The sequence below is a fragment of the Cryptomeria japonica genome, chromosome 6, assembly GCF_030272615.1.
Source record: "Cryptomeria japonica chromosome 6, Sugi_1.0, whole genome shotgun sequence".
NCBI lineage: Eukaryota > Viridiplantae > Streptophyta > Pinopsida > Cupressales > Cupressaceae > Cryptomeria > Cryptomeria japonica.
This window is the reverse complement of record NC_081410.1, coordinates 488710912-488733732: the sequence shown is the minus strand read 5'-3', so window position 1 is coordinate 488733732 and position 22821 is coordinate 488710912.

The following is a 22821-nucleotide window of genomic DNA, read 5'->3' as shown; positions in this document are numbered from 1 at the left end:
TTAAGATACATTGGAGTTATCTGTCAACTTAGTTATCACAGCGGAAGGCTCAAAACAATCCTAAGGAGTTTCCTAACGTGATTACATAATCTTACCTAACTCAACTTGCGTCTTTAGACCCATTAATCTGGATATCTTAATTACGAGATAAAGCATAGTTCTTAATTACATATGTGTTCAATGGGTTGTCATCTTATAATTTTAGGAAGTGTCCAATTGCTTTGGTTGATGAGGAGACCATCGAGAGGTTAATTACTCAAAGCACTTTAATTCATAATTTCATTAGGAGGTCTCCAAATGGGTTCAAGCGTTTTAAATATAACAAAGTTCATTCATTAGAGTTCTAAAAAAAATAACCATCCGCACTTGACAGCATCCTTTAATGCTATAAATCTGCTTAATGAGATTCATTCATTAGGGTTAAACTACGTTTAATATAACGAGGATTCCTTCATTTGATCTTAAAATATTCACCCACCTTTGATACCTCTTTTAAAATATTAAACAGTATGGTTAATAAGATAAATTTGTGTCTTTCGGATTAAACTTCCATGAGTAGAGTGAGGTCTATTCATTTGTTATCATGCGTAGCCAACTAATGAATTGAAGTTCTTTTATGAAAGGTAAAATATGAGTAGCCATAGGATACATTTGAAGTTTTAATAATGCAAGTAAATGGGCTAATTTTTCATTAAGATGGATCTGCATTAGAACACACGAGAGCATCCTTCAATTTAAAGAATCGTTAACTAGATGACAGTAATATGCGAGAGATACTTTTACTAGGGTTTAATGTATAAACAACAATTCAATTACTTTTCCATTTTAGATTAATTTTAGCAATCATGAGGGATTCCTTTTATAAGAGATTAAAAATATGGACATCTAATTGAGTTCACCCAATTATAAAATAAATCTGGTGAGGATTATTGATTATATTTACAACATAAATTACTAAGTGTATTCATCCAATATACAAACTTAAATTACCTAATTGAGTCCACGCGATTATCATCTTACTCTGGTGAGGAATATAGTTAAGGTTAAAGCGTGAAATAACTTAACAAAACATCCAATGCAATGAAGCATAATTAACATGGCGTGAATTCAATTCACTAAGGTAAAAGGATAGATGTTGATATGATGTTCTACCTTTTAATCTCAATCTGGGAATTGTGACATAAGTTTTAACTTTGTTTTCCCTTTTACATTCAATCCATTAACATACTTATTAACAAATTAATCCAATGAAGTAATTCTAACTAGATTTCTTCCACTATTACAGTTTAAATTAACATTATCAAATTACTTTTTCCACAACTTTAACTTCAATATTTAAATACTTTGCCATATTCATAATTCACAACGTTTTAAGAATTTAAATAACTTCATTTATCCAGATGTTTAATGTTATGCACTTAGATTTGAATTCATTAAATTTCCACCATACACTTATGCAAAAATACAACCATTCATGATAATTTAAAAACATAAAACAATGCACGCTATAAACATCGCATGACACAGAATATGATCTCGGAGTTCACCCCGGATGGGCTACATCTCCGGGTCTGCTCAACTGCAAGACCCTTTTGGTATTTAATATAGTTAAGGTTACATATTTACATGTCTTTACAATCTTGCCTTTTTGGCGATCACAACCATACTGCAAATGACCATTTCAGTCAGTAAAAACAACTCTACAAGTTTTCCAACTAAGTTCACATAAATGTAATCTTTTCTCATTCGGGTATTTTACTTAATCCTTAGATACACATCACTGACATCGTTGGTCTAGAACTGAACTCTAGTACCCCCCCAACAATTTAGAAATTTCCTTGCATATATATAAAACAAGTATATGTAAATCCTCAATTTATATCTAACCGATTAAAATTATCGTCTGAACACTAAGGGGTATTTCACGGGATATATATTCATTACGAAGGGACCAAGAAGCCACATATAGATAGTATTTTATGTTGATATAAGAAATTCCTAAGATATCATTTATTAAATCTCCACATTTACCCATAGTTTATGATTAGTAATTATCAAAGCCCGTTATATAAATCAGAAGGAGGCAGAAAACATATGTCTCTATATGAGTTTTCAAATTTTCAATATTCTAAATTCCCTATATTAATTACTACTTAGCTTAAATAACATTAATTAAACAAGGAATAAAAAAGTCTAAATTTAGATAATAAAAAAAAGAAACTCCATATAAAACCAACATGATTTCTTTCCCCTTTTTTCTTTTTTTTTATTTATTTATTAAATATATCCTGAATTTATTATTTTATTGTTTCTTTCTTTTTTTAAATCAATTAAAAATAAATAATAAAAAAAAAACTAATTAATAAACAAAGTTTTCTTTTTTTTTTTTTTAAAATGGCATATTGAAGACTGGGGTTACCCACGTGGAATACCACGTGGGCCCCCTTGGTAGCCACGCTACCATTGGTAGCGCTGCTACCAACTGGTAGCAGGCCGCTACCCTTGGTAGCGCTGCTACTAGCTGGTAGCAGTAGCTACCATGGTAGCAATGCCTCCTCCCAGCGATGGGGGGGGGCATAAAACAGCTTTTTTTTTTATATATTTATTATTTTTATTTTGTTTTATTTTATTTTCAAAACAATCACTGGTAAAATTACAGTACCAGATCCAAATTTTTTTTCCATTGCAAACCCAGACCAAAACTGCCTGAGTGCAGTCCACAATCTGCCAAATGAATATATATAGATATATATTTTTTAAAACAAAAGAACAATATAAGTAAGTAATACAACAAAATGTATGATTATCTCACCAAAAAAACACAGTCTGAAAACACAAATTTGAAGTATTTTCCAGCAACCCCAATTTTTGAAAAAAAACAAACACACTCACAGCCATTCCTCCCTTTCTTTTTTTCTTTTCTCTCTTTTTCATTCTCAGAATATTATGGATTTCAAAGGAGGGCAAAATAGAAGAGTCTTTGAAGAATAACTAAGCCTTCAACCAACTGAAAACTAAATCTTAATAAACACTCATGGGTAGCAATCCTCTCTATTTTTCCAGCATTTCATGGAGGACATAACAACAAACAAAAGGGTAGATTAAAATTTCTTACCTCCAAACGCTTTCCAGGAAGAGATTTTGATGAAGATGAGCTCCCAAATCAGCTGCTCTCATTCCTCATCCCTCTCCAAAATCCCCCAATCTCCCTTGCAAGAACCATGTTTTCCCCCCCCCCCAAAAAAAGACCCAAGGCCCAGAAGCCTCCAAAATGCTTACAAAACAAGATTAAAAAGAAAACCCTAATTTTTGCCCTAATTTCAATTTCGAAATTAGGTATTTATTTTTAAAATAAAATGATTGAAAGTCCCAAATGGAAGTCATTCATTACCATTATTTATTAATCTTATATGTTTTCCCCTATTAAAATTAAAATGCTTCTTTTTCTTATTGAGTTTTTAAATTTTGATTTCTTAATATCGATTTAGGCCTACATTTATATTTTGGGACTACTTACCGGGTAAGGCGTTTTGATTAAATTTTAATTTTCTAAAAATCAATCTTTTTATACTATATCAACTATACAAATAAAAAGGAAATAATTTCGTTTAAATAATAATAATTTATCCCTTTTCTTCCAAAATGCGAAAATGAGTAATTTATTTCTATCTCCCAAACGACTTTAAAAATTTTCCCTTCTAAAATGCATAATTTATTAAAATCGTAGTTATTAAAATTAATTATTAAATTAACTCGCTATAACTTAATAAAGCAACATTTTTAAATAAATGACTAATCTAATGCAAGAGTCTTGTTTATTCAAATTTCTCAACTACAAATGCATAAAAGTTACAAATGCGTAAATGAGCACACTAACCCTAGTTAAATACCTTAAGCTTGCTACAATAACAATTTAAAGCAATCTCTTAAATTAATGATTAATCATATAAAAGAAACTACCTATTTAAATTCCTATATCACTATTGTGTACGCCTACTCATTAATTTTGAATTTAATACTTAGGAAACAAACCTCACTTACCTCGCGTAAGGCACGCAAATTGAGGAAGTCCTCCAAATCTCTCGACACGCATCCCATTGAAAGCAAGCTCCATGAATCCATGCACGATGCTCACCTAACCATGGCTAAGGCAAGACAAGAGTTATATGACCACCAACTCCGAATTCTAAAGATGAAAGAGCATACTCAACCTTGCAAATTCCAAAGGAGATAAACCTTGCCCTAAGCGGTGTTGTACCTGCAATCTCCTGCACCCATGAATTCATACAAGCACGCATATACATATACATATTCAATAAAGGCGTTAGCTCAAGATTTATCTCAAGGGTTAGGAAACAACTACATTTACACGAAAATCGATGCAAAAGCACAATAATAAGTATGCACAATTTATTTATATTATCTAAACTACACATTGCATATCGGTTAATCTACCATTCTAGAATGCCACAAAGGAAGTCAATCAAGGTTAAACGGGTTTTGAAAGTCCTACTAGGGTATGGACATTACATAATGTATAGGTTATAGATAATATTGTGGATAATACTCCACCGACAGTAACTGATACTGCAGCAAGTGGCAAATCCACTGGTGCATTAGAGGAGTAGAAAAGAGAGTCACCGGAAGAGGATATGGAAGATAAGGAAAAGTAGACTAAACCGATAGTTGTTTCCCCTACAAAATCTTTGGCAATTGACACTTCTCAAGTTGAGAAGAAATCAATAACAAAGATGAGTCCCATAGAGCTAATGATTATGGCTACTCAAAAGCTAAAGAAGGAGGGATCTACAGACAAAGGAATAATAGATCAATCAATAATAGTTTTGCATAGATTGATTCCTAATTGTATGATTGAAAATGAAGAAAGCCCTTTTGACAAGCTTAAGGTACTAACAAAACACATATCTAAAAACTTTTAGTCATTGCAGCAAATTTCAAACAAGAAGGCACTTGAAAGATTTACTCTAGCCAGGAAAGCAACTTTTGACCATATTATTGAGACACAAAAGAGGAAGGTTGAAGAGAAACTTGTACTCATTGAAAATTATTTGAAACAATGTACTAACATCTACAGGGTCTATTGTAATATACAAATTCTTATAGCTAATGTAGATTAGAGGTTAAAGGAATTACATGAAAAGATAGCTAATATTGCTAATTATTTTGATGGCCTAATTTCACTCACAAATTCCATTGATGGACAAATTTTGACCTTGGAGAACCAATTTTTTGCTTTTGAAAAGGAAAGAGACAAGATCATTCGGAGAGCAAGGAGTCTTAGAGGTTTGGTGAGTCTAAGATTGGATTCACTTGATGTACATAAGAGGGAATGTATGGATATGTTTGCAAATCCCACACCGATAGAAGTCACTGAGAAAGAAATTCTAGCACATTTATTGAGTGGACTTGTATCCATATCTGAAACATTCAAAACCGACTGGGATACCTATGTACAATTTCTAGAGAAGGCTTACCCAAAAATTTTGAGATTGGTCAAGCTCCGGTAAAGTAATCTGTGATTATTCTTCAATTATTTCATTGGTCTTTGGCATTGATGCCAAAGTGGGATTATATGTATGTGAAAATTATGTATGTAATCCTAAGGGGAGGATAGGTAAATTATATTGCTAACAGGGTCAATCAGCTCAAGGGGAGCATGATTCATTTTTCTGTTGAACCAGCGGGGAATCCATTTTTCACATCAGTGTTGCCATCAATGTGAAAGGGGGAGATTGTTGGCAATTGACACTCATTAGAATCATATGTTGTCATTGATGGCAACAAGATTCTATTGAAGGCATATACTAGCACTTGGAGGCATACACCGATGGATACCAGCATTGAGTATTCAGGGTCATCACCGACACTGGAACCCACACCGACATTCAACATTTCAATGAAGCTGACATCATTCTGGATCTGAAAGGTTTTATTATAAAATCATTTTTCAATTATTGTATTGGGCCTACATTGTATATCTTTTATATTGTAAGCTGACATAAGGCATATTGTTTGTAAGGGTATATAAGTCAGTCTGTTAGGTCATTTTGATATGATAGAGAGATAGGAGAATAATAGCAGAACTGTGTGATGCAGAGGATATGTATGAAGGTCATTTTGTATGCAAATATAATATAATGCTATGATCAGTAGATGGTTGTAAAACATTCTTGGAGGAAGAGGAGATACTGGTAGAAGGATCAGGGTTTATGAACCGGTATAGAACAAAGCTTTAACCGAAACTCTTTTTGGCATTGCAAATGCATTTTGCGAGTTCACCAATACTGTTTTATTTCAGTAGAAGCTTGTAGTCAGTGAGACTCTTTTGTGTTTAACAGTGTGCCTTCCTACATGTGCAAGTCCCCATTCTATGTAATATCTTTCATATGGCCAGTGAATTGATATTGTGGGTCACATATCCCACCGTCATTTTTCCTCCTTGAGGTTTTCCACGTATAAATTATGTGTGTTACGGTGTTCATTCATGTGGCTGGTTTATTTGGTTCATGTTATATGTTTCTTCATTTACCGGTTTGTATGTGTATGTTATAAAAGGTTAAAATCATCTGTTATGGACAAAACACTGATTCACCCCCCCATCTCAGTGTTCTTGGGTTCATTGTATTCCAACAAATTCAACCACAAAACTCTAGACCTACATTGAAATTCTACATAACATCAAAGAACCATAAAATATGTAAAATCATTAACTCAATCAAATAATATCATTAACACATTTGATGGGTTTTATCTTCATTACTCTCCTATCTCCATTGATCGTGTTTCGTATGGTTGCTCTCAGATTTTATTCTTGCACAAGAGCTCAATGGAAAATAGGTAGTGATTGTGATGATGTAGGTTGAAGTAGAAATTTTCGCAGATTGTAGGTATGATTGAACTTGATATATGTGGAAAACAGAGGGGAAGAATCCTCTTTTATATAGAACATCTTGAAAATGAAGGGATATGATTAAGAGGTGGAATAGAAGATGGTCTGCTAAGATTGAAGGGCAGGTAAATGAAATAATAAAATAAAGGGAAAGTGGTTACAGATAAATTAAGAGATGAATGCCACTTGTCATAGAAAGAAAAAAGCTAATGAATTGGTTAAATAATAATCTATTTAATGAATAGGAGGAGGAGCCACATAAACAAAATATTTATTTAATTTGTGAAAGGGGAATTTAAATAAATAAAAAATCTTTATTTAAATTATGATAAAAAAGGGCTAGAAAAGGATTTGTGAATTAATTAAAAAAAAAAAATTCAGTTAATTAATAGAAGAAAAGGGGATAATTAAATAAATAAAAATATTTATTTAATTAAGCTAGGACAATTATAGGTGTTTATAGATTGTAATCTTGAGTTTGATTTCTATGAACACTATATTTATGGTAAACAAAATTGTGTTGAATTTTACTCTAGTTCTCAAAAATCTTCTAGGTTGTTAGACTTGATACATTTTGATGTTTTTGGTAATATTAATGTTCCTTTGATTTCAAAATATATTTATTTTGTATCATTTATTGATGAATTTAGTGTGACATTTGTTTATTTTCTTAGAAGTAAATCTTAAGTCTTCTTGATTTAAGGAGTTTAAGGTTCTTGTTGAGAAACAAACTAGTAGAAAGATTGAGTATTTGAGGACTGACAATGGTGGTGAGTTTTTTTCAAAAACATTTGATGGGTTCTATATAGACCATAGGATTTAGAGGCATATGATAACTCCATACACCCCTTAATAGAATGGAGTTATAGAGAGGATGAAAAATATGCTGATGAAGAGGGCTAGAAGAATGACTAGTGGTGTTAACCTCAAACAAAACTTTTGGGCTGAGTTTGTATCCACTACCTGCTATCTGGTAAATAGATCTCCTACATCAATACATATTGATAAGACACCTATGGAGGTGTGGTTAGTAAATAATCTTTATATGAGACATCTTAGAGTATTTGGTTGCAGAAGCTTATGCTCATATTTTGAGTGAAAACATCTAAGTTATAGAACAAGGTTGTTAAGTGTATCTTTATCAACTATGCCATTGGTGTAAAAGGGTACAAGCTTTGGGATCTAGTGATAGAGAAGGTTCTCTAAGAAGAAGTGTTAGTTTTAGAGAGATGAAACCTTCCATTATTGAGATAAAACCAAAGAAAGAGGAGAAACAAAATAAGGAGATAGCTTAGATTCCCTCTACCCTTGAGAAATTAGAACTACAAGATCCTGGTGGACCTAATGATGAGGAGATCTCTAGTAGCTTTGAAAGTTTAGAAGCTTAAGAACCTGAACCTCACCCATTGAAGAGGTCTACTTGTGATAGCGAGAAACCTAAAATATGTGGTTATTCACCAAAAAAGGTTTGGATATTCATTATTAGATTTTAGTGTGTTTTTTTCATTTGACTACTAACATTAATGAGCCTAGGACTATTAGAGAGACTGTTATTAGTGTTTAAGAAATGGGTTTTCTTTCCCCATGATTGGCTAGGTTTTTTCAAATTTTGAGTCAGATATGCTTTTAACTGCTTCAAATATGTGTTAGGTCTTTAAGGGTTAACGGTTTTAGCTTTAAATCACTCAAATGTTTGATCAAAACCCTCTGGTTTCTATTCTTGCATTACTTTATTCACTTAAGTAATGGGTCTTGGGGTCATGTGAAGTGTCTCCCCTTGTTATCTACCTAGCCAGTTGTTAAATAATCATAAAAAGTCTATGCCTTATGTCTTTTGCCTTCTAATGTTGTCAGGTCTAGTAAGTGTTGCGCAACTTCCAGATGAATCTATGACTTTTGCCATTTCATTAGGCAAAGTTGCGGGTGTGTTAAGCTATGCAAAATAGTGAAAGGAAAAAGCATGTTCTACTGTGTGCATTTGATTTGGTTTAACAAGACTCCATCTCACTCAAGATCTAATGGCTGGCGTTGATTCGTAGCCAAAACGAGTGAGTAAATTACCTTTCACGAAATGGCGAAAAAGTTTGGTGGGACCCAGCGATGAAGACTTTTCCATGGCTAAAAGGTGATCAAGTTCAAAAGAAATCAACAGCTCTCATTGTTTCATGGCTGATAGATGCTCACATGTTATGCCCTGCGAAACAACGAAAGGTTTTTGGCTCGGGCAAAAGAGGTTTATGAGAAGCATAATAGATGTGCAAGTTCCCAAAGATCTAATGGCTAGCATAGTTTCATAGGAGAAAGATGCTCGAAAGATAGCTTTCATGAAACAGCGAAATGACATGGCGTTCCAAGCAAGTAGCCCAGCTAGTTAAGATGGCAAGTAAGATAGTGACTTGTGGCTGAAGATCAATGTGGTCAGCAAATCGGATTTAAGGATTAAAAGGTGGGTCCAAGAAGATGAGTCATGCTACGGGATAAGAAGTGACTTGGCAGATACAGGTGGCAAGGATAAAGTGGATCCTGATGTTTTCTCTTAGCGAATAAAAAGTTGACATGTCATTTTAGGAATGACTAGACACCAGGTGGATAAAGCTGAGTCAGACAAACCATGTCTGCTGGATTCAAGTAGTTTGTTAAGAATTGGGCAAGTTTGATATGATCTAATGGTTTGCATGAGTTCGCAAAGGCAAGATGCTTGTGTTTTAAGGTTTGTGAAATGGCGAAAGAGCTAGTGGGCCCAAAGAAATAGATAAGGCATAAAGGTAAAAAAGGATCAACTATGTTTTGATCCAAGGTTTCTCATTGTTTTATGGCTGCAAATTAACCAAGGATTAAGGCCTACGAAATGGCAAAACAGAAAGAGAGTTTCTTCCCAGCATGATGTGGAATGACAACTGTTACTTCTTGTAAGGATTGATGGTGATGTGTCATAAGACACGTAGTTTCAAAAGGTGATTCAGGGCCCACTGAGGTGTAACCAGTGGTTATGCAGGAAATAAGACACGTGGTTAACTCTGAACTAAACCCAAAGAGTTTCCTAGAGATAATGGCCGAGTTCAATGTGGCATTTGTTAATTGGTAGATAAGTGGGGTAAGTAATAAAGGTCTCACTTAAAGGGTGGTCATCTCGAGATTGATCCAACACCTCTCATTGTTTCATGGCATGAAGGTGTAAGTAGATTAACCTCTATGAAATAGTGAAAAACCGTTAGCTGTCAAGATGAGGCGCGGTTAGTGAAAAAGTTGACGGTCCTGGTAGGGGTTAAAGGTCGGGCGATTAGAGTTCCATCTAATGCTTGGCGTAGCTTCGCAAAAGAAAAATGCTTGGGGGATAAAGCTAGTGAAATGGCAAAAAGGAGGTAGGGCTCGATGCAAAGGCAAAGAGGTTAAAACAGTGTAAAGACTGACCAAGTCTCATCTGATCGGATGGCTAGCACGATTTCGTTGAGCGAAATTGCAAGAATGTTATACTCTGTGAAATGGTGAAAGAGCGAAAAGGAAAATACACAGGCATGTTATGACCTGGTGGAGTGAAATTTTTGAATTCTTCTATGAATTCAATTCTGAAGGGACAACTGAAGCATGCGGTATCAATGTCGCAATTAAGAGCCCGACTACCATATATGATTTCGCATCAATTGAACAAAGGCATCATTTTGAAGAGTAGTTGTAGAGAAGTGCTTGCAGAGCAAATTTCTTTAGTTGCAGAGCAAATTTCTTCAGTTGCAGAGCAGATTTGTTCAGTTGCAGAGAAGATTTCTTCAAGCAAAAAATAGGTTCTCTTGTACTCCTGTTTGGCAAATACTTGACAATGTGTTTTAATTTAGGTTTTGATTTATTACAGAACAGTTGGGGCTAGTAATTAAATTGCCTACATAGTTTTTAAGATGGCACCTAAAAGAGAATTCTCAAGAAAGGTTAATTATCAAGAGAGGTTTATCTGTGATGATTTCCTAGAACAGTTGACATTGTCAACCAATGTGGCAGCAAAGGTAAAAGAACTAGTGCCAATGGTAGGTCCCAGAGACAACTGAGACGGGGGGGGTGAATCAGTTGTCTAATAAATTCAAACCAAAAAATAATTAACCAACTTAATGCTTAATACCGATAAACTAGTTAAGTGTGCCGGTAGATAGTGTTAATAGTAAATTGCTATACCGGTAAAGATTAATGAATGAAACATAAACATAGAGTCATCCACAACACATAACACCAATATTTTGTACGTTGAAATCCTGTAAGAGGAAAAACCATGGTGGGAAACCTTACCCACAATCAGATGATACTACTGTAGATAGTAAGCGTACATAAATGGGGTCTGCACATGTAGAAAGGCCAACAGCCTAGAGCTCACTTTCAATCACAAAATGGGAGTCACACTGACTACAATTGGATGGTTAAATCCAATAAGAATGTACTGCACAAAATAGCATCTTTATATGCTGAATTTAGTACCGGTGTAATGCTGATATGCTTCTACAAAAACCTAGCTTCACCTTCAAATGATGTCTTCATGTATACCTTTGCTTAATCTCCAATATACCTTCACACAATTCTTTTTCGCATTCCACACTTTGATCTTACATTTATATCATAATCTAAGACCAATTTTAGTAGGTCGGCTCTACAAGATATTACAATAAAAACATTTTACATACAATATAATATCCGATGCAATAATCGATTAAACATGTCGGCTTAATGCATTTACATCAATAATAAATCATCTCCATAGCATGCCATGCTGATCTGGAAAAGATAAACCTGTCGGTGTAACCCTAGATAACCCTGGACTTATTTGCTGGTAAAAGAAAATATGTAAATATGAATATATCAATGATTAATTCTTCAAAACAAAGTGTCCACATGATGTCTGCGACATTACCAAGTGTCTTCCATATCATTCCAGGTACCGGTGAACATTATATCCTGTCGATGAACCATATACTAGTAATTGTGCAATAGTTGCTTGCTTGCCGGTGAATGTTGCTGGATCTCCAAAGTGCTAGTTTTTAGTAGGTGTTGACATCAATGACAAAACCATACCAAAATACCAACAATCTCCCCCTTTGGCATTGATGGCAACGCAAGATGGAAAAACCATCAAAGTGCCAAAAGAAAAATGCCAAATACCAAAAACCAACAATCTCCTAAACAACAATCTCTCCCCTTGGGAGCAACATGTGTTTATCCAAAGATTTATTTTCAATACCAATCTCTCCTCAAAAGATAATGTGTTTTTCCATAGATATCTCTCCCCCTTTGACATCAAATGCCAAAGTTACAAAAATCAAGTTCATACAAAATACCAACTACTCCCCCTGAGAAGTAGCTTCCTCATCAAAGACCAGAGTAAAAGATTTGTCTTTCAATTCTATCGGTTGATGACAATCATCAACTGTCTAAGTCTCTACCAGTGGTGGTATGACTCCAAGCTGATCTCTTAGATATTCAAAAGTCTCCTTAGGCAAAGCTTTTGTGAAAATATCTGCAAGTTGTTCTTTGGTATTCACATAAACCAGTTTTATCTCTTTTTCTTCAACTTTTTCCCTTTGAAAATTCAGTTTGATAGAAACATGTTTTGTTTTAGAATGTAATACCAGATTCTTAGATATATCAATTGTTGTGGTGTTATCACAATATATAGTAATGGGTTCCTTGCATTTTACCTTTATGTCTTTCAACATTTGCTTAAGCCATAGTACCTGTGTATAGTTAGTTGCTGCTGCAACATATTCTGATTTTGCTATTGATAAAGATGTACAACTTTGTTTCTTACTCAACCAAGAAACTAATATTTTTCCAAGAAAGAATGCTCCTCTAGTGGTGCTTTTTCTATCATCCACATCTCCTACCCAATTTGCATCTGTGTATGCACATAGGTCAAAGCTTTCATCTCTAGGATACCATAATCCAAGATTTGTTGTGCCTTGTAAGTATTGAAAAATGCTTTTTACTATTGATTCATGATTTTCCCTAGGATTACTTTGAAATCTAGAAACAATACATACTGCATTCATAATATCAGGCCTGGTTTGTGTCAAATACAGTAAACCTCCTATCATAGATTTGTATCTAGTTGGATTAACAAGTGTAAATTCATCCCTTTGAGATAATTTGTCATTTGTAGTCATGGGTGTGCTTACCAGTTTAGAGTTCTCCATCCCAAATTTCTTTAGTAATTCTTTCTGTGAAATCTACAATCCTAAAAAGAATTTTATTTCTCCAATCATAGACATTTCAAATTCTTGTTGCATCTTAATAGAAAATTCCTTACATAATCCATCTTCTCCTCCAAAGATTATATCATCAACAAATACTTCAATAATCAAGATGTCATCATTAGTTATTGTGTAATATAAATTGCTATCTACATTTCCTTCAGTAAAACCAATCTTTAAAAGATACTTATCCAACCTTACATACCAAGCTCTTGGGGCTTGTTTTAATCCATACAGAGCTTTTCTTAACCTGCAAACCATATTATTGTCATTTGTCAAGGAAAATCCATTAGGTTGTTCAATATATACTTCCTCTTCAAGATCTCCATTCAAAAATGCACATTTAATATCCATTTGATAAAATTTGTAGTCCTTGTGAGCTACAAAAGCCAAGAATAATCTGACTACCTCAATTCTAGCTACCAGTGCAAAGGTTTCATTGTAATCAACTCCTTCTTTCTGAGAATATCCCTTACACACTAGTCTTTCTTTATTTCTAACAACCTTACCATCTTCATTTAGTTTGTTTCTAAATACCCATTTGGTTCCAATTACATTTTTATCTTTTTGTCGGGGAACTAATGTCCAAGTATTATTTTTCTCAATTTGTCCTAATTCTTCTTCCATAGCTTTAATCCAAAATTTATCTTCACATGCCTCACTAATAGATGATGGTTCAATTTGAGAAATAGGACATACCTCTTCATTTTCCAATCTTCCTCTTGTCATAATTCCTTTAAATTTGTTTCTAATTATCTGATCTTTAGAATGATTCAATCTTACATACCAGGGTGTCTTAGTTTGTTGTTGTTATTCAATTACTATGGAATCCTCTGATGACACTGGGGTAACTAGATCTTCATTCTATACTAGTTTAGGTTCATTTGTCACAATTTCTATTGCCGGTTCAGAGTCTATATACCTTGAAGTTCCTGTGAATTGTTCATCAGTCTTTACATTTGTACTCTCAACAATTTTTTGCAATCTTTTATTAAAACATCTATTTGCGTTGCTCTTAGATGAATAACCAAGAAATATTCCTTCATCACTTCTAGGATCAGATTTTCCAATATACTCATCTCTTCTAATATAACATTTACTTCCAAAAATTCTGAAATACTTAAGAGTAGGAGTATTACCAAACCATAGTTCATGAGGGGTCTTATCGGTTTCACCTTTGATGTGAACTTTGTTGAATGTATAGATAGTAGTGCTAACTGCCTCTCTCCAATATACATGTGGTAGATTTTCTTCTGATAACATACTTCTTGCTGCATCCAAGATACTTCTATTTTTCCTTTCAACAACTCCATTCTACTATGGTGTCCGAGGTGCTGATAACTATCTTTTGATTCCATTCACTTCATAGAATGTATTAAAGTCCTTAGATGTGAATTCTCCTCCTTGATATGATCTTAAACATTTGATTTTCTTACCGGTTTCTTTCTCAACCATTGCTATGAATAATTTGAACTTTCCAAGTGCTTCTAATTTTTCTCTGAGAAAAGTAACCCAACACATTCTATAATAATCATCAATAATTAGCATGAAATATCTATCACCTTGTAAGCTTTTAGTTCTAGCTGGACCACATAAATCAGTGTGAATTAAATCAAGAGCTTTATTGGATTTTTCTGGATTACTTTTGAAACTAGCTCTAACTTGTTTTCCAAATTGACATTCCTTACAAATTGTATTATGAGGTTTCACAATTTTAGGTAGATCTCTAACTGCCTTAGAAGTATTGATTTTTACCATGCAATGAAAGTTTACATGACATAGTCTCTTATGCCATAACCAACTTTCATCTATATGTGCAATTAAGCATGCCTTTTCACTGTTATTCAAATGAAAGATATTACCTTTAGTCTGATTACCGGTTACAATTTCCAAGCTAGTTCTATTCATGATTTTGCATTTTCCATTTTTAAATTGTAACTGAAATCCTTTCTCAACTAATTGACCAACACTTAAAAGATTATGCTTTAATCCTTCAACATAGTAGACATTGTCAGTGTTATGCTTACCATTAAGAGACATTGAACCCCTACCTTTGATTGAACAAGCTTTGTCATCTCCAAATCTTACTAAACATCCATTGTATTCTTGAAAGTTCAAGAATTTACCTTTGTCTCCTGTCAGATGATGTGAGCACCCTGAGTCAATTATCCATTCATCCTTTGCTTCAACTTTAGCTGCTAGGGCTTGTTCTACCAGTTGAGTAGTAGGTGATGGTTGATCTCCTGTTATAGCAACAAAAACCCATCCATTGTCTGTTGGATCCTAATCAGAATCATCAGTCACACCTTCATTAGCAATGTAACAAGAATTGTCTTTGTTCTTCTTAAATCTGTATCTTTGATATTCAGGATTTGGTTTGTATGTTCTTCTAGCTTCTTCTCTTAGTCTAGCATGTCTATCAAGGCATCTCGAAGCCATATGACCAATCTGTAGTGTCCTAAAATTGTGACACTTGCAATTTCGACTGCATTTCGGTCTTCACGATGGCGACGCAACACGGAACCTGAATGGAGACCCCGAAACTTGTCCACGACACCAAAAACTGCATTTTCAAGCACCCTAGCCTGAACCTCCTTTGCACCCTGCTGTCCCGGGAGGTGGGACCAGAGCGCCCAGCACCCTGGTCCTTTAGGACCAGGGCGCCCAGCGCCCTAGTCCCCCAGGACCATGGCGCCCAGCGCCCTGGTCCCTAGCCCTATTTTGGGCCTGGTCTCCTATGGGACTTCAGGTCTTTTTGTTTGCAAATTGGAAATAATATTTCCTGGTCGGCCTAAGGTCAGAAAAATCAGTCTTTTAACCCTAATTGGCAAGTATATAAACTACATTTTCCTCTCCCATTTAGAAAAAGAGGGTCATATGTGTACAAGCGTGGAAACTATACTCAAGCATTCAAGCATTCAAGCATTCCTTCAAGCAATTGATCATTTTCAAGTCTCCATTCAAGGCTAAGTGTTGCATTCAAGACAAGGATTCAACCATTAAAGAGGAGATCACTTACAACATATTACTACAACATACAACATACAATATCTATACCTTCGCACATAAGGATACAAACATCCTTACAACAAGGTATTAGTACTTGTTTTACATTACAGACATTTACATTTACAGCATTGCTCATTTCTTAGTTAATTCCAAAACCAGGGTTTGACCTAAAGGCAAACCCCTAATCCCTAACCCCCCAATAGTCTTCACTTTTCTGTGTGTAGGTTGCAGGTATGTGGCTGAAATTGAAGATCTGGAATCCTTGTGCAGAGACGAACAGATCCCCCTTCGTTTCGCGGATTTTTCGGAGGACCGTGGCGCTTGGGCGCCATCGTCCCGGCAACTTTTGCTCAAATTTGCAGGACAGCGCCGTATCGACATTTTACTGCTAATTCCAGGTCTGCAGCTTCATACTGTATTCCTATCTCAGTTTATAAGCGAATCTTTCTCACTTTCTATGCATTCCTAGCTTAATTCTTCTATGCACATTCTTTACAAAAGAGGGTAGCCTTGCTGTCATAACCCTTGAAACTCATTTAGCATCCAATCTTGCATTGCATGGGATTGGATCTTGTGGGTTTCAACCCCTCTTTTGAATGTAAAGTCTCTCCCCTAAGTGAAAACCATCAACCCTAGTGAATCTCCCTTCTCTCTCCTTGGAGTTGGAAGAGGGGAGAGCAACTAGGGTTCGATCGTGATTTTTCCGCTTTACATTTTGGTGAACCCGATGTGAACATCCTTCTGATTATTCATGGTTAGATCTGAAAATTGGATTCCTTGATTAAATTTCCATGTTTGGTCTTTTGCAAATTTTAGAGGTTGATTGCATAAAAACCCTAAATTTTCTTTTTAGTAATTGAACTTGTGAAATATCTAAATGTTAATGCTTGTTTCAGATCTGCCCTTCTATTACAAATTATCAATTCATATCTATGCTTTAATTTTGAAAATTAAGTGGTTAAGTGTCAAAACCCTAATTTTTAAAACCCTCTTGATTCAACCTTTGTCCGACAATTTCACTGATCAAAACATCTCCAAATCAGCTGTAACTTTGGATTCCGCAATAAAATCACAATATCTTTCATCCCTGAAAATTTGGAAAAAAGTTGCGAGGACCGTGTGCACTCCGAGCGCCATCGTCCCCGACATTTTTTCCGAAATTTTGGGAGCTAGATCTTACTGTATTTTCCTGCTAAAATCCAGAATTTTGGCTGATTTTATCAAATCTAACACTTTCAAAATTACAGTCAAAGTTGGTCTTGTGATTGCTTGGATTAAGGCTTCTAAACATTCAAAAATCATCGAAATTGAAATTTTGTGTCAAAATTGTGTTCTTACTATCCTAAATCTGAAAAATGTGTTTGCATTCATTCGAAATTTCAGTGCTTTATTCAAATTCTTACAATTTGTGACTTTTGAAATTAAGTGCTTAATTACAACAACTTTAATTTCCGCTTTCAAAATTGAATTTTGCGTGAAATTGAGTCAATTTTTAAATTTCAAAATTTGCATTGCTCTTGACATTCCCTCTAAAATCATAAAATTCAAAATTTCAGTTTCCCTCTCTTTTTCAAAATTCAAATTTTTGCATTTTTCGACAATCTTGGTAGGGTTCAATTTCGAGATTGCAACTTTAATTTGGCCTATCTACAGATCGTAAAACCACTCAATTTTTTCAGATTAGCTCTAAAATCATCATAACTTTCATCCCTGCAAATTTCGAAAAAAGTTGTCGGGACCGTGTGCACTCCGAAGCGCCACAGTCCCTGACATTTTTTCTGAAATTTCGGGAGATTGTCCTGATTGTATTTAACAGCTTAAATCCAGAAGATTGGCTGATTTTACTGAAAATTGTTACCTCTAAAATCAAAATTTTCTCTCCCTCTCTAGTGCATGAGTTTTACAACAATAAGCCCTACTTACACTATTCCCATTAGACGAAGCCGTAGAATTAAGTCTTTCCGAGGTTTAATTACCGAGGAGATGGAACCTAATTTGAATAGCCTTTTTAACGAGGACATGGGTAATTCTTCTAATCCTCCTAATGATGAAGAAGCTCTCCATGAGGTTTCTGAAGAACAAATTTTGAAATTGGATAACCAATTTGATGATTTTCGACAATGGATGTCTCAAGAATACCCCGATAGTCAAGCTCTTCCTTTAATTCAGGGTCTAAAACGTATGCTTCAAAGTGATAAGAATGGAATTGATATTTTGCGTGGTATTGCACACATTGTGGATTCGAATGTGATGCCTATGAAGAGTTGTGCTGAAAATTTGGGTTATACACAACCTCCTACTCAAGTCAATCATTCTATTCCTTTGATGACTTCTATTGCTAGCATACCTACCTTTACATCAAACATAATGGCTACTTCTACACAAGACATTCCTCCTATGATCACCAGTCAGGGGGGCAATCCTTCCTTTTCAATTAACCCTCTTCCTTTATTCAATCCGATTTCTTCATTCACTCCTTCAATGAGTGTCCCTATTATATCTCCACAAATGAACATGACGCAAGGGGGCAATTCATTCAATCATTCCATTCCTCCTTGTAGTGTTCCTCCTGTCCAATCATCTCCTATGACTAATTATCATAGGGTCCCATCACCTTACTCTTTACCTTCTTTCAATAACATAACACCTCCATCTCAATCTAACACATCTAATATGAACTCTTCGACTAAAGCGACCATTAACAATCTTGCACAAACTGTCTCTTCTTTACAGCAACAAATTGCTTCTATGAATCAATCTAAGTTTAGTGTGCCCACATTTGATGTTGCGAGCCCACTTTCTCTTGACATTGTTCGAGCTATCCCTCCTAAACATGTTGAAATCCCGCATTTGGAGCTTTATAATGGTAAAGGTGATCCTCTAACACATGTTAAGACTTTTCAAACAATATGTACTGATTTTGCTTATGACCAAAGGTTGCTTGCAAAACTGTTCACTAGAACATTAAGAGACAAAGCCCTACAATGGTATTTCTCGTTGCCTTCCTATTCTATTACTTCTTTCGAACAACTTGCAAATGCTTTCATTCAACAATTTCAAAACAATATAAGTCCTAAAGTTACTTTGATTGATTTAATGCATTGTAAACAAGGTGTTAAAGAAAAAGTGACTGATTTCATTGATAGATATAACAATTTGTATGCTCAAATTTCTTTTCCAGTGCCTGACAATGATATTCAAAGAATCTTTATTTCTAATTTACAAAAAGATATTCGAGACAAACTTCTATTTTCTGAGTTTACTTCTTTCCAACAGTTGTGTGCAACTCTTCACAATTATCAACTGACTGTGAGTCAAATGGAACAATCACATCCTATGGCTCCGAGTGATAAGGGTGATAGCAGTCAACAACCATTTGGGAAGTTTAAACCAAACAGAGATTCCATCAAATTCAATGAAAACATCATCAACAACAATGTGAATGCAGCATCAGGTGTGCCTCCTATTTCTAAATTTTTCAAGAAAGAAAGAAAGTATACTCCTTTGAATGAATCATTGCATAGTATTATGAATAAGTTATTGGAACAAAATGTGCTTAGTCTTCCTCCTATAAGACAAATTGATCCTGCAAAGATTACTTCACCTTATTTTGATAACAAATCTTTTTGTCAATTTCATCGTCAGCCTGGGCATGATACTGAAAAATGTTTTTCTTTAAAGGGTAAAATTCAAGATTTGATTGATAATAATACTATTTCTGTTTCTAGAGTGAATGATAAAGGCAATACATCTGTAGCTCCTCCTAATCAAAATCTTCAGATTTTCACTGATCCATTACCTTCTCATACCTCTAATGCGATTGAGACTAATGATTCCTCTCTTTCATCTGATGGTCTTGTGTCTATGACTCCAAATGTGATTAACTTTGTAGAGAAGCAAGAAAACCCTAAAGAACCTTCCATCACATTTGATTCCAGTGAAACCATTAGGGCAGCTGATGGTCCTTTATACATAGTTGCAAAAGTCAAGAATACACCTTGCCGTGGAGTGCTTATTGATCCTTCGTGCATGGTTAATGTTATTACTGAAGAATTTCTTTTTACTTTGCAATTGAATCAAGTGATATATAACAAAATAGATGTGATTGTGAAACTATTTGATGCATTTTCTTCTCCTGCAATTGGTTCTATTACATTGCCTATTGAGGTCCATAACAAATCCCTTGATGTGAACTTTGCTATTATTCCTTCATCCGAACAATTTCGTGTGAAGCTTGGCTATCCTTGGCTATCTTCCATGAAAGCTATTGCTTCTCCTATTCATAAGTGTTTGAAATTTCCCCATAATGGTGAAGTTGTTACTGTCAATCATAGTCTCTTTAAACCAGCTGAAAGAACTTCTAGCATTCCTATTGATTACTTTTGGCCTAAACAATTCCAATCTCTTCCTCCGCGAAGTGATCATCTTTTCAAATCTTATCAAAAGCGGAAAACAGATATGATCCTATCTCTAAGTGAACCTGGAACACCCAAACTTGACATTTCTATCATTCTTGAGAAGGAAGTTCTTCCTTTGAAAGATAAAACTAATGTCTTTCCTCAAGAAGATTCGCAACCCATCCCTATGGATGTGACTATGTCTATATCTAATAAACTTCCTAAAAGTAGACCTATCCCTCCTCGTCATGATGGACTTGGTCTCCCAAATATTCCTCCCTTATATGGAGCAGTTCCTCCTCCTTCTTTTTATAGAGAGAAGAGACCTTCTTCTTCTCCTATTATCTAGCCTAAGAGACCACAACCTAAACACCCAAGTGATAAGGATGAGAACATTCCTCCTCCTCAATCTTCTTTACTTCCTACTAAGACTAGACGAAATCGTTCTACACATGAACGCCGATGAAAGCATCGTCTTAGAGCTCAAGCAGCTGCTTCTCAAACTTTGCAATCTCCAAAAACACCTTCAACAAGCATTATTCAATTTTCTCCAAAATCTCCAAAACATAAGATGCATGATGGTCTTGATCCTGTGTGAATTAAAGACCCTATTTTTATAAATCTTGATGATGCTATAGATGAAAATGTTATTCATGATGAAAATGTTACTCCTCTTGCTTCTGATAGTGAATATGAACTTGTTGATATTGATAACCATTTATCTAATGAATTTTCTAAAGCACTTATCCTAGCTCCTAGACAAGAACAACGTGGCTTGGAACATGAACATAGCCCTTGTTTGGATCTTGTGATAGCTCCATCTGGTGTGTTGAATGTTCCTCCTCTAGCGTGTTCCTTGCCTTCCTGAAACATTGATCAGCAAGATCGGGGGGTAGATGACGTGCTAGACTAGTTACATTAGCATAGCAGATTCTCTCCTCCTCTCTTGTGTTACTTCTTCTATACGTTATTCTCATTCTTCTATTTGTTGTCCTTGGTGTTGTCTACTTGAGGATGATGCAAAGCATTGAGATCTCTTTTGGTCTCTCTCATGTTGACTCAAAAGACACATGTGTTCCCTTCTTCTAGGTGACCTTCCTTGATTGGGGAATGAAGAACAATTATGCATACATAGATATGATATATATACATGAATTATCATACAGCATACTGACCCCGAGGAAAGTGAAGTCACCTCGTGCTTTGTGTTTTGTGTCTATTATCCTTGGGTTTATCTCACACTTGGGGGCTAAATCCTTGCGATAACGTGCTCCTTTCCTTTCTCATTTCTTATGTGTATCACTACGTTAAAACAATCACCCCCATTGAGGCATGTGCGATCGATTTAACGTAGGGGGGCATACACCCTGTCTATCCCTTCAGGATACATGAAAATTTCTTGGAGAACTCAGCTTTGCCTTGAAAATTTTTGGTATTTCTCTTGCATGACTCATAGTGAGGGAACCTTACTACCGATAGTCATGGTTCTCCCTCGTGATCTTCCCTTTTACTTTGTCAATCGAAGTCGTAAGATCCTTAGTCCACTGGGGGCTTGGTGTGTCTTGCCTCCTTGACGTGGTGAAAGTCTTTCAATATTGTTTCCTTGTACTTTACCGGAAGTATGAGCATACATACTCCCGCTAAAGTGGGGGCTAAATGTAGTGTCCTAAAATTGTGACACTTGCAATTTCGACTGCATTTCGGTCTTCACGATGGCGACACAACACAGAACCTGAATGGAGACCCCGAAACTTGTCCACGACACCAAAAACTGCATTTTCAAGCACCCTAGCCTGAACCTCCTTTGCACCCTGCTGTCCCGGGAGGTGGGACCAGAGCGCCCAGTGCCCTGGTCCTTCAGCACCAGGGCGCCCAGCGCCCTGGTCCCTGGCCCTATTTTGGGCCCGGTCTCCTATGGGACTTCGGGTCTTTTTGTTTGCAAATTGGAAATAATATTTCCTGGTCGGCCTAAGGTCGGAAAAATCAGTCTTTTAACCCTAATTGGCAAGTATATAAACTACATTTTCCTCTCCCATTTATAAAAAGAGGGTCATATGTGTACAAGCATGGAAACTATACTCAAGCATTCAAGCATTCAAGCATTCCTTCAAGCAATTGATCATTTTCAAGTCTCCATTCAAGGCTAAGTGTTGCATTCAAGACAAGGATTCAACCATTGAAGAGGAGATCACTTACAACATACTACTACAACATACAACATACAACATCTATACCTTTGCACATAAGGATACAAACATCCTTACAACAAGGTATTAGTACT